Source organism: Tiliqua scincoides, chromosome 3, assembly GCF_035046505.1.
Source record: "Tiliqua scincoides isolate rTilSci1 chromosome 3, rTilSci1.hap2, whole genome shotgun sequence".
Taxonomy (NCBI): domain Eukaryota; kingdom Metazoa; phylum Chordata; class Lepidosauria; order Squamata; family Scincidae; genus Tiliqua; species Tiliqua scincoides.
In genome coordinates this window covers 117,757,854-117,770,069 of record NC_089823.1, presented here as the reverse complement: position 1 = coordinate 117,770,069, position 12,216 = coordinate 117,757,854, and positions in this window count along the sequence as shown.

Below are 12,216 nucleotides of genomic sequence, written 5' to 3'. Positions count from 1 at the left end.
TGTTACAGACCTGTACTTTTAACAAGCTACTATGTATATTCTTTTAATAATGATAGTAAATGGGACTTACTCCTGGGTAAGTGTGGGTAGGATTGCAGCCTAGGATTGTTAAAAGCTTTCCTGCTTGATGATGTCACTGATATCACTTCCAGTGGGTCCTGACAGATTCTCATTCTAAAAAGTGGTCCCGGTGCTAAATGTGTGAGAATCACTACAGTAAACCATTACTTAAGAATAACACCCATGGAAAGCAATGGGTCTACTTCTGAGTAAATAGGGTTGCAACTATGTGCAGCTACTCTTGCTCACAGTAATTCCTTGTTGCTTGTCACTCTGCTGTGAATTGAATTGCACACTCCCAGTTATGTGTTATAAGTCGTATGTTATATGTTGAGCCTCTGACTTAACACACCAAGCACCTTAAAGGATTTGATTCATGGTTCTCCTGCAGTGGTTCCCAATCTTTTTTCACTTGCATGCCCCTTGGCAGCCCATTCCATGAATTGTACCCCCCATTTAGCTAAATGTTTTTCATTAATATGAGTAATATTAGCCCTCATCTCCTCAATATGAAAACCCATATGTCATGTATTCATCACAGAACTTTCTCTTTTATCTGTTTGAAGAACTGAAGACTATGCCTTTGTACTGTTTTGCACCAGAAGTGTCCTGAGAAATTCTTGGTGACTGATCACTTTCCACATTACATTTCAGCTTTTCTACTAAGCTGGTTTTCAATCACTGATTCATACATGAACCAGACCAAAAACTATCCATTGGTGGGGCTTTCACAGCCAACTGGCTACTTCCCTTCCTCCCTTGCAAGCCCTACAAGGCATTCTAGAGCACTACCTGCCTTTTTCTGCCATTATTCAATTATTTTTCAAGTACCCCTAAACGTCCTGTTGACTGCCCCTGGGTTGGGAACCACTGTTCTACTGGTATGTTGTTTACAGTGCACATACTCTGATAGTGTTTACAAAAGGTTGTGAAGACCATAATTTAAAAAGTTTAAGAATAAAAATGTATCTTATGATTTTTTACTATATTTTAATAAATTAGAGACGGTACAGCTCTTAGGTAACAATTACTGGTAGGTTATTTTTCAGGATCTGGTCTTAGGTAAAATCAGACAAAACTATAGTCAGACACCCCCATAAGTTATCACTTATCCGAGGATCACAGAACATTCCATGACCTGCCCTCGACCTATCTGTGAGATCAACTTATAGGCAGGTATCTCCAGTAATCATGCAAGGCAGCAGGAGGGCCGATGCTGGGAGCTTGGCCTAGGGAAGTAAGTTTGGTTAGCAAGCTTGATAGAGATGAGATTTGAACTGGCAGCTTGCCTGCATCCTCATAGCTCTACACATAAACTAATCATTTGCTTTCTTTCCCCCCCCCCCAAAAAATGTAGATCTGAAACCTATTTTTAAACTATATATATTTGAGAATTGTTTTTGTAAGTTAAAGAAATGAATGTATGCACAAAGTACACATGCCAATGACATCTTATGGTAGCCGATGGGTTAGTATGTCTAAGCTGTGATGTTGGGTGCACCACCGTTGAAGAACCTACTTTCTTAGGGTCCCGTTAGGGAGAAGGGCGGGATAAAAATAAAGTTTTATTATTATTATTATTATTATTATTACTGTGACTGCTCTTAAAATTCTCATATGTCTTCTCTCTAAAGTATGTATTTACACCTTCTGCAAAAAATATAAACGTGTTGGACCCTGTATTTTTTCCTCTCTCTCCCTCTCTCTCTCAAAGCAGGAACTCTTAAAAGAGCATTTTCTGGTAAAATGACTTGAGTTACTTTCTAGCAGAGCATAATAGGTTATAATCAGTACAGAGTCTAAATTACCCAGATGTGAGCTTTACATTATGAATCCCCAGATCTTAGCGGGGAAAGATAGCATTTGAAATAGAGAATGGAAAAGTTGGCAGGGAAACAGATAGCAAAAGAAGACACGGACAATGAAGTAGAGATTATCATCAGAACTTCATTTCTTGCAGGAGGCTTCAATATGGCTCTAGCCACTCTGTAAGAGCATGGTTTATAGGCTGTAATAACGCTTTGAGGCTTTCTACAAGCTAAGTAATATATACACCTAAATCCCAAAGATGCACTGCTGTGCATTATCTAGTTCCTATTCAGTCTCAAAAAATTCTGAAATGAGGGGGGAAAGAAGAGAAGAAGAAAAAATCATTCACATTGGCTATAAATGTGGCATGCAAGGGCAATTCAGATTGGGCATGCAACAGTGTTCTCACACAGCTGTTTACTGAAAAGATGTCTAAAACTGCCACTGGTATATAGGGATGGCTGAAGCACGCACCACTCTGAAAGCCGACGTTCCATCCTCCTATTTCTGGATGTTGGGATGGAGAGCCAATACTCCAAGGGGGCTGGATTTGTCCCTAGAACTTGTCCCTGAGTCATAAGTATGAAAATTGTACTTTCTATCTTTTAGTATTTTATTGTTACTTTTTTGTTACTTTATTGTTACTTATTTATTTTATTGTTTATTGCCTGTTTGTTTTGTCTATTAACTGCCTTGTGGATGTGGTCTAGAAGGTGGGATACAAATCATGTTAAGAAAATAATACATAAAATCCCTACTCTACAAATACAGAACATATCAGGGGAAACCTGTCAGAAAAGCTGTGTGTGTGTGTGTGTGTGTGTGTGTGTGTGTGTGTGTGTGTGTGTGTGTGTGTGTGTGTGAGAGATAGAGAGAGAGAGAACCTAAACTAGAACATTTCCCCCTGGCATACTAATTTCCTAGTAGGTGATGCCAAATTGAAATGAGGCAGTGTTTAGATATGATAAAGTATAAATATTTAAAAATAAAACAGCAGTATACTGACTTTTAACATGTGTTGTAGTCAGTGCTGTAGGCAGAATCAGGTTCAATTTAAACATGAAATTGGTGGGAAATTTTTAGAAATATTTATACACATAAAATGACTGAACTGCACATTAAAATAAAATACTTCTTGTCCCCCATTGCCACATGCAGCTCAGGGCAGTAATTGTGAAAATGTCCTCATTTTACAAAAAATATTGTATTTCTGTGAGACAGGATCTTGTACAAAACATGGCATTGCTCCAATGAGGAACCTTCTTTAAAACTTCCTGATGTACTAAGGGCACAAACCTATCCTTCTCTGGTAGAGGGACCTTATCCTTACTAAACCTCTTTAAGGTGTTGTCTTTGTGGATGGTACTAATAAAGATATTACTATTTTGTGGCTTTTTGTTGTACTTTCTGCTTTCCAGTCTAAACCATGTCTGACTTCATAAACCTCTATTTTCTTCCCCACCCCTAGTTTTCCATCTTTACCCACAATCCTCAACTTTTTTTTAACTTTTTTTTTTTTTTTTGGCCAAACTAAAAAGTCCCTGATCCTCTTGTTGGACTTTCTTTGCACCTTTGTTTTTTGTTAAAGGTAGAAGGTTCTTTGTAGCTTTTCCCATGATGTCCTTTTGGAGATGATGCAAGAGGAAGGGCCAGATCATACATGTCTTTTAGTACATGGGGCTGGGTAACTATCATCAGAATCAGGCCATGTTAATAGAAGAAGTATGGTCCCTTGTGACAGTTCCAGCCCTGCGTCACTGAGATAATTTCATCCTTGTATGTTTAAATTCTATTCCTACCCCAGTTTTGGGATTCCATTATTCAATCAAACACAAAATTTCACTCTCTTCTTTATTTTCTGTGGCCTCCTATCTGGAGACAGGGTTGAGCAGCGAGGTGGCCAAGTTTGCACATGACACCAAACTTTTCCGAGTGGTGAAGTCCAGAAGAGATTGTGAGGAGCTCCAGAAAGATCTCACCAAACTGGGAGACTGGGCAGCAAAATGGCAGATGCATTTCAATGTAAGTGAGTGTAAAGTCATGTACCTTGGGGCAAAGAATCAAAACTTTACATATAGGCTAATGGGTTCTGAGCTGTCTGAGACAAATCAGGAGAGAGATCTTGGGGTGCTGGTGGACAGCTCGATGAAAGTGTCGACTCAATGTGTGGCAGCAGTGAAGAGGGCTAATTCCATGCTTGTGATCATTACGAAAGGCATTGAGAATATGATAGCTAATATTGTAATGCTGTTGTACAAATCGATGGTAAGGCCACACCTGGAGTACTGTGTTCAGTTCTGGTCGCTGCATCTCAAAAAGGATATAGTGGAGATGGAAAAATGTGCAAAAGACAGCAACCAAAATGATTACTGAGCTGGGGCAGCTTCCCTATGAGGAAAGGCTACAACCTTTGGGCCTCTTCAGTCTAGAAAAGAGGTGCCTGAAGGGGGACATGATCGAGACATACAAAATCATGCAGGGGATGGACAGAGTGGATAGGGAGATGCTCTTTACACTCTCACATAACACCAGAACGAGGGGACATCCACAAAAGTTGAGTGTTGGGAGAATTATGACAGACAGAAGAAAATACAGTGGTGCCTCGCATAACGAATGCCTCGTGCACCGAAAAACTCACAGAACGAAAGCGTTTCGCGATTTTTGGTGACTTGCACAATGAATATTTATGACCCGTGCTTCACAAGACAAATTTTTGTTTTGTTTTGTTTTGGTTTGTTTTAAGGGGGGGATCTTCATGACAGTTTATGCAGTTCACCCTAAGGAAGGATGATGAGTTCTTGGGGTTTCCTCGAGCAGCAGCGGGTCAGTCAGCATCCCTCCCTCCCTCTCACACACACACACTTACGCTCTCTTCACCACCCCTCACTCACTCACTTCTTGCTCCTGCCCGTTTTTCTGCCCCCCGCAAGCCTGGAACATCACAGCCCTCTCTCTCGCCAAGCCTGGAGCATCCCAGCCTCTCCCCCCCCCCACAAGCCTGGAGCATCACAGCCTCTCTTTCCCCCCACCCCAAGCCTGGAGCATCACAACTTCTCTGCAACACAAACACTTTCCCCCCTCTCTCACACACACAGGCTGCCCCCTTCTCTTACACACACAGATGCTCTGCCCCCCCCCACATTCACACAGCAGGGGAGGGGTGCCTTCACTCACCTCATCCAGCATCTGAATGTAAGCCCCCCCAGCAGCTTGCCATCGCAGCCTCCCCCCCCCCGCAAGCCTGATCCCATTCACCCTAAGAAGGGGGGATCTTCATGTCAGTGTATGATCCCATCCACCCTAGTAAGAGGATCTTCATGTCAGTTTATGATCCCGTCCACCCTAGTAAGGGGAGGATCTTCATGTCAGTTTATGTAAGTAAGTCCCATTGTGCTTGCTCCCAGGAAAGTGTGCACAGGATTACAAACTCCCCACTCAGCACCCCCCCCATCGCTCATTCACCCTCTCACTGCCCCATTTCCTTCACGTTTCCATCCATGATCACGGCAAAAGCAAGCAATTGAGTGCAGCTGCTCTGTCCTCCTCCCCAGTTTAGAGCACAATCCTGTGCATGTCTCCTCAGAAGTAAGTCCCATTGTGCTTGCTCCCATGAAAGTGTGCACAGGATTACAGCCTTCAAGGTCCCCACTCAGCATCCCCGTTTTTGAAATCCTCAGTACAGTATGTATGCCTTTAAAGAGCACTTAATAAACACTTTGTAAACCAAATTTGACTTTGTTCTGACTTTTCTTGCCCAAAGGAACACATTAATTAAATTTCAATGCATTCCTATGGGAAAACGAGCTTCGCAAAACGAAAAACTCGCATAACGAAAGGACTCGCGGAACGAATTAATTTCGTTATGCGAGGCACCACTGTAGTTCTTTACCCAGCATGTAATTAGTTCGTGGAACTCCTTCCACAGGATGTAGTGATGGCATCTTGCCTGATTGCCTTTAAGAGGGGATTGGACAAATTTCTGGGGAAAATGTTAATTATGGGTTACAATTTATAGTAGGTATGTGCAAGCTCTAGGTTTTAGAGGCAGGCTGCCTCTGATTGCCAGATGCAGGGGAGGGCACCAGGATGCAGGTCTTGTCTATTGTCTTGTGTGCTTCCCTGGGGCATTTGGTGGGCCACTGTGAGATACAGGAAGCTGGACTAGATGGGCCCTTCGCCTGATCCAGCAGGGCTCTTCTTCTGTTCTTATCTGGGCTTAGTATTTTCTCTCAGAACACTTCTTTGCAACCCTACTGGTGATCTGTTACCTCAACACCACAACAAAAGTCATGGCACTAAAGCTGTGATCTTAGATCTTGCATATTTATATGCTAACCAAGTCTCAGAAGCTAGGAGTCAGTTACCATCCATCGGAGGAAGGGTGCCTTTTGCTATTACATGCAGGCCCCGAAGGATTTTAATGTTTGAAAGGAAAAGAAATATTATGAGCCAGAATTTTTTAGTAATTAGTTGTCACGATCACCACCTTCCCACTCTCCACCTGTGAGAGGTCCTTGTGGGGCTTGTGAATTTGATTAATGGAAAGTTGAGAACATTTGCTTCTTTTTCTGTGCACTAAATCTCCATCTGTGCTAAGAAGCAAAGACCTCCATTAGCAGAATGCAGTCTAGCATTGTCAACGTTTATTTTAAAAATTCTAGCGCCTCAGTGGAACCAGGGATGAAATCCAATAGACTGATGAGGCAACACAGAGAAGCCAAGAAGTGACACAAGTGTGATAGCAATGCCATTGCTTTGCCCTTCACTTTATTCTTTGCTTGGTGTTTAGCTTTCCCACTTACCTCAGTCCAAAACGAACTACAAAAAAACAGAGAACCTATTAATATATATGCTTCAATTCACATGACAGGATAATATGAAATGGCAAAATAGGAGCAAGCCACACTACACAGTATGCTAAGATGTGTGACTGAGCTCCCAAACTTGTTACTAAATTTAGCTACATGGGTGCTAATAATTTGACCAAGGAAGCAACATAGTACAAACATTTTAACTTTTTCCCCATATAATTGTTTTAAATTTAAATTGCACCACCCCTCCAGGAAGGAAAAAAAATACTGGTTTAATATAGGTCTGCATTTTACCCCCATGGAGCAAATAGCTACTGGGGAAACAATTTAGAGAAGAAAAACTGGATGGATGTGGGAATGGGTTAAACATTACCAGCACCTTCACCATTTTCCTTATCTGTCTCCTCATGGCTGTATATAGTGTTTAAAAAAGTTGGAATTCTCAGACAGCTGTTGAAGGTCTCAGGCCTTCTAGCTGAGTCCATTGTGGATCTATGGTCACCTGTGCCAAAGCTGACATGCAAAGGTGGCAAAGGAATGATTCTGTCATGCAGGAGAGCCATTGCAGTGAGGTCTCCATACTCCAGCACAACTCCATACTCCAACACATCTGCAAATGGGAACTTTTCCATGAGGATCTGTGGTTTCCACAAGGATCACTGCAAGAATGTTCCCATTTGTGAATGCAGCAATTGCATTATCTGTTAAAGGATCTCAGAAAGGAAAAGATGGGAATAACGTTTTCCAAAGGTCTTGGGCAGCTGCTGCCAGTCAGAGGAGACAAATACTGGTCTATGTAGACCAAAAGTACATATCAGGAGGTTTCTCAAGTTACTAACTGGTCACCATAAACAGATAGTGGCCTGCAGCTCACTAGACTGAATAAGTGGCGCAAGGCTTGTTCATATCACAGCATACAGTCAGTAGTACCGAAAAAAACAAAAAAGAACCTACTACCTGATTTCCTTTCCAATATGCAGAAAATATATAGCGCTCTTTGTCACATTTCCTTCCATCAGGGTAATTGCATCTGCCAAGCATTTGCTACACATCCCAGTTCTATTTCCCCAAGTGTGCATTTGGGAAATCATGCGGAAGTGGAAACATTATTATTAGTAAACCATTATAATATTGACACATGTAAAAAGAAGCAAGCCCAAGTAATGGGATGACATCATTGGAAGTAGGGGCTGTAACAAGAGGACAACTGATGCACCAGTCTGCCAGAAAGTGAAAGGATTTAACATAAATTCCTAGTTCCATCAAATTCACTCACAGATTCCTAAACAAAGTCAGAAAGTTATTATTTACAAAATAACCACTGACAGCTGAGAAGCAACATAGAGCTCTTCTTCACCTCTTTCCAAATATGGCATCAGGCAAGTAGAGAGGGGGTGAAGCACAACATATTGCCCCTCATCTGGTGGAGAAGGGGCATAAGAACAGCCCCACTGGATCAGGCCAAAGACCCATATAGTCCAGCTTTCTGTGTCTCACAGTGGCCCACCAGAGATTTCAGGGGCGCCCAGACAACAAAATTACCTGCTTCCTGGTGACGTCCCTTGCATCTGGCATTCTGATGTAGCCTATTTATAAAACCAAGAGGTTGCATCATGGCTTGTAACCTGTGATGGACTTTTCCTCCATAAATCTCTCCAATCCTCTTTTAAAGGCATCTAGGTAAGATACCATTACCACAGCCTTTGGCAAGGAGTTCCATTGAGAGGCATTGCTTCTCCCTGGATTCTGATGCCATCCAATATTAGGAGGTAATGAAGAGATTTTCCCCACAATGCATTCCTCCAACACTGAATTATTTTACTCTGCCCCATAGAATAAATGACAATGACTCACTTATATGAGAAAAAGTAAAAACTTGCAGTCAGGAATACCAAGAGTTAGTTGATACATGTATGTATTTCATAGAGTTTATTATAGACGGATGTTTATTATAGACAGGTGAATTATTACAGATGTAGAGCCTTCAAACAGCACTGACTTAGGAGCAAGTCAAGAATTTGGACTTTGGAGCCAGTTTTCAGATTACAAATTTAAGCAATTTTTGAAGTGCTACAATGAGCACTTTGGTGCCATTCACTGCAGTAGTGCTATGTCAACAGAAAACAGTTTGCACTTTTTCATATATTTTACTGATGGTTTATTTTTGTACCAGAAGTTTTGCACTGTTTAACAGACAGGACTACATGCTACGCTTTATGCCAAAATCTGCATGTTATGTTCCTTGATATTTCTTTGAGTTGACTTGCTGCATACCAGATATCTCCAAGCAATGCAGCACATGCTCTAAGAGAAAACAATTTTCTAGGTGACCTTTGTAGTCATGGCATATTTCTTACTGTCCTCTTTTATGATTTCATTTGAACACCAATTCCAGAAAATGGCTTTTATTTTTAGTTTAGCTGGAGGCAAAGTATGCTAATTGTGGGAGCAATCGACTGGGACTTGAAGACCTATTTCAGTTCTGTTAAGAGTGTTGCTGTGTGGCCTTCTCCAAATACCTTCAGCAACTTATTCTAATCCACTGTTCTGAATGTAAACCCTAAACAAATGCTGAGCTGAAGTATTGCCAAGCCAGTACTTCAGAGAAACAGGGGGATTACGAAGCTAGAACCCACGCATGCACCGCCCCCTCCCCCCAAAAAACCCAACTGTGACTTTAATTCACTTCTTCAGTGGCCAAAGATTGTAGCCAAAGAAGCAAGTCATAAGCCAGCCACTCTGGAAGACATCGCATCACTCACAGCGTAGTCCTAACTTGCACTGGAACAGGCAGGCCAGTGGGCCTGCGCTGTATACAGAGCAAGTTTCGGGCTGTTTGAGGCTCAGCCCAAGGCAAAGGGAAACATTTCCCCTTACCCCTGGGAGAGCCGCAGCAGCCCCAATGGGTGGCACCTAAATTGGTGGCACAAATACAAAGAGCTCAGGACTGGTTCGAGTCACCAGGGAACGGAGCTAGGATCCGGCATAAGTCCCAAATCCAAGCCCTGCCCACCCGCCCCTTAGAATATCCGCCGCCTGCCCTCCCCACGCCCTGAAACGCCTCCCTCCCACCTCCTCCCTGCCCTCCCACCCCTCCGATCCCTGCGCCGGCCAAACTCAGCTGATGCAAACTCACCTGTCCCCAGGGCCTGCGTTGGCACGGGGAGCACAGCGCATGTCCATGTGCCAGCCTATCTCCCTGAAGTGTGGCGCAAAAGAGCCTTACAGTTCTTTTGTGACACTCTTTGGCTTGCACTGGCCAAAGGGGCACTTAGGATTGCGCCCTCAATTGCCTAAAACAACCAAGCAGCTCTCCCTCTCTTCCTTCAGAGAGGGAAGTGTTCCCTTGTCGCCTTGACAACAGGCTATGCTCTTCCATTACCCCTTCAGCATGATGGGCAGCCTTTACTCATCTTCAAAGCTCCCACCCCATAAAGCACCAATGAAAGGTGGAACAGCTTCACAGCCTTCACAAAGTCAGATCTTCCAGGAGAACAGTATGGAGAATTCTCTAGCTACAGTATATCCCCACCATTATCCCCTCTTCCGTCTCCCTCTTCCTTAGGCCTCTGAGAGGAATTTTATCAGGGGATATAATGCTTCTTTTGAGCCCATTTGGGGTACAAACTTAATTTTGGCCCCTTCTCCATTGGCTCATAATTTCATGCACTCATTGGATCATAATTTCTACAAATTATGATATATAACACTATGTAGGCTTACACAAAATGTTAATACTGTTCTTCACACAATATATGCAAACATTTTTTGAGATCTCAGGAAGTTTCTGGCTCCCCTCCTTTGGCTCCTGGGCCCCATTTTTGACCCCAGGCCCAGGTATGATCTACCTCCTGCACCCCCCGTAATGGGCCCTACTAAGATCAGAAAATGTAAGATCCCAGGAAATTTTTGGGGCCCCCTCCTCTGGTTGCTCGGCACCCTTTCTGACCCTGGGTCCGGATACAGTTTACCCCATGCAACCTGCTCTCGTGGGTCCTGCCTCTTCCATCCTTTTAACAAACACATTCAAAAGACTATGTCTGCCAATTGAAACTATGAATGTTCATTCCTTTACATTTCATTTAATAAGAAAATAACTGACCTGCTGAATCAGGCCAACCATCCATCAAGTCCAGGACTCTGTTTCCAACAGCAGCCAAGGAGATACCTCTGAATCCTTGCAAGCAGGGTGTGGCAAGATCATCCCTCCTCTGTTGTCTGTGTTCACCAGGTAGGTGAAAGTTACATCAACTGGTAGCATTTGATAGAACTGGATCTATTCTTTATATGTCTGGTTTTTTTCCCCCTCTATCCCCAAAACTTCTTCAACTTTGCAAAGAAGTCAAATAAAGAATGACAACCTTGATTATCCGTCAAAAATATAACCTTATTACATTATGTGAGAAGTGGTTAGAGATGTGCACAAGATAAACAAAAAGAATGAAGGGTAATTACCAGATTATTATTCTGGCAGATGTGCTTATGCCCATTCTTGGCACGGTTTGGTCCCAAGAGAATATGCCAGATCTCTTGGAACTAAGTTTATGACTGCCTGATTGACTGTTTCTCGTGCTGAAATGATAGCTGAGTGAAATATTCTAGTTATGATCTGTCCATTGAACTGAGCTGATTAACAGGCCCAAATGCTGATTCTAAGTTCCTTTTTATTTTGCAAATGTTACAACCAAGGTTGTCATGAAAACAGTAGGCCAACAAATTGAAACAACAGAATGAAGTATTATGACTGGCAAAAGATTATTTAGAATTTTGAAAAATCACAGAATCCAACAGATGCAGGAGAATGACACTGCCAAGCCATTCTTGTGGGACACAAAAGAGACAGGTTTTGGAAGAAACTACCATTGTGAACTTACTGGTCAATATTTTCTGTTCCCTGATGAAGAGCAAGTGCTTGGGCAGTGTTGGGATTGGCATTTTAATCTTCTCAATGAATACATCTGCATCTGTTGGATTCCACTTCTGAATTTGATGTGTAGTGCTGCCGTCTTCAGGTTACTTGTTATTCAGGGTTCTGAGAAGCAGTTCGATTATTCATAGGATACAGGAGGGGTACTAACCATGCATTAGTTCGATAAGAAGTTGTAGATATTGGATAAGACAGTGTTTGCAAAACTTCTGATGCGGAGCAATGGCATCATTAGGTTTTGCGTCACCCAGTGTGGGAGGCCAGCACGTCACCCTCTCCATGCAGTGGGCGGGGCAACACCACAGGGAGTGGGCATGGTGATGCACCATTGACCTGCCCCCACTGGTTTTTTGGCTGTACCTTTTGATAGAACAAAGATAGAACACATTCCGCATGAAATTATGCATTGATTGATATATAACATGAAGGTATTATTCCTCGAAACTGATTTTAGTGATTTGGGTCACTAGTGGTGTCACCCCGCCCAGGATGCCAACTTACACCTCCTTGTAGCAGTTCTCAAACTTTTAGCACTGGGACCCACTTTTTAGAATGACAATCTGTCCAGGACCCACCAGAAGTGATGTCATGGTGTAAGTGACATCATCA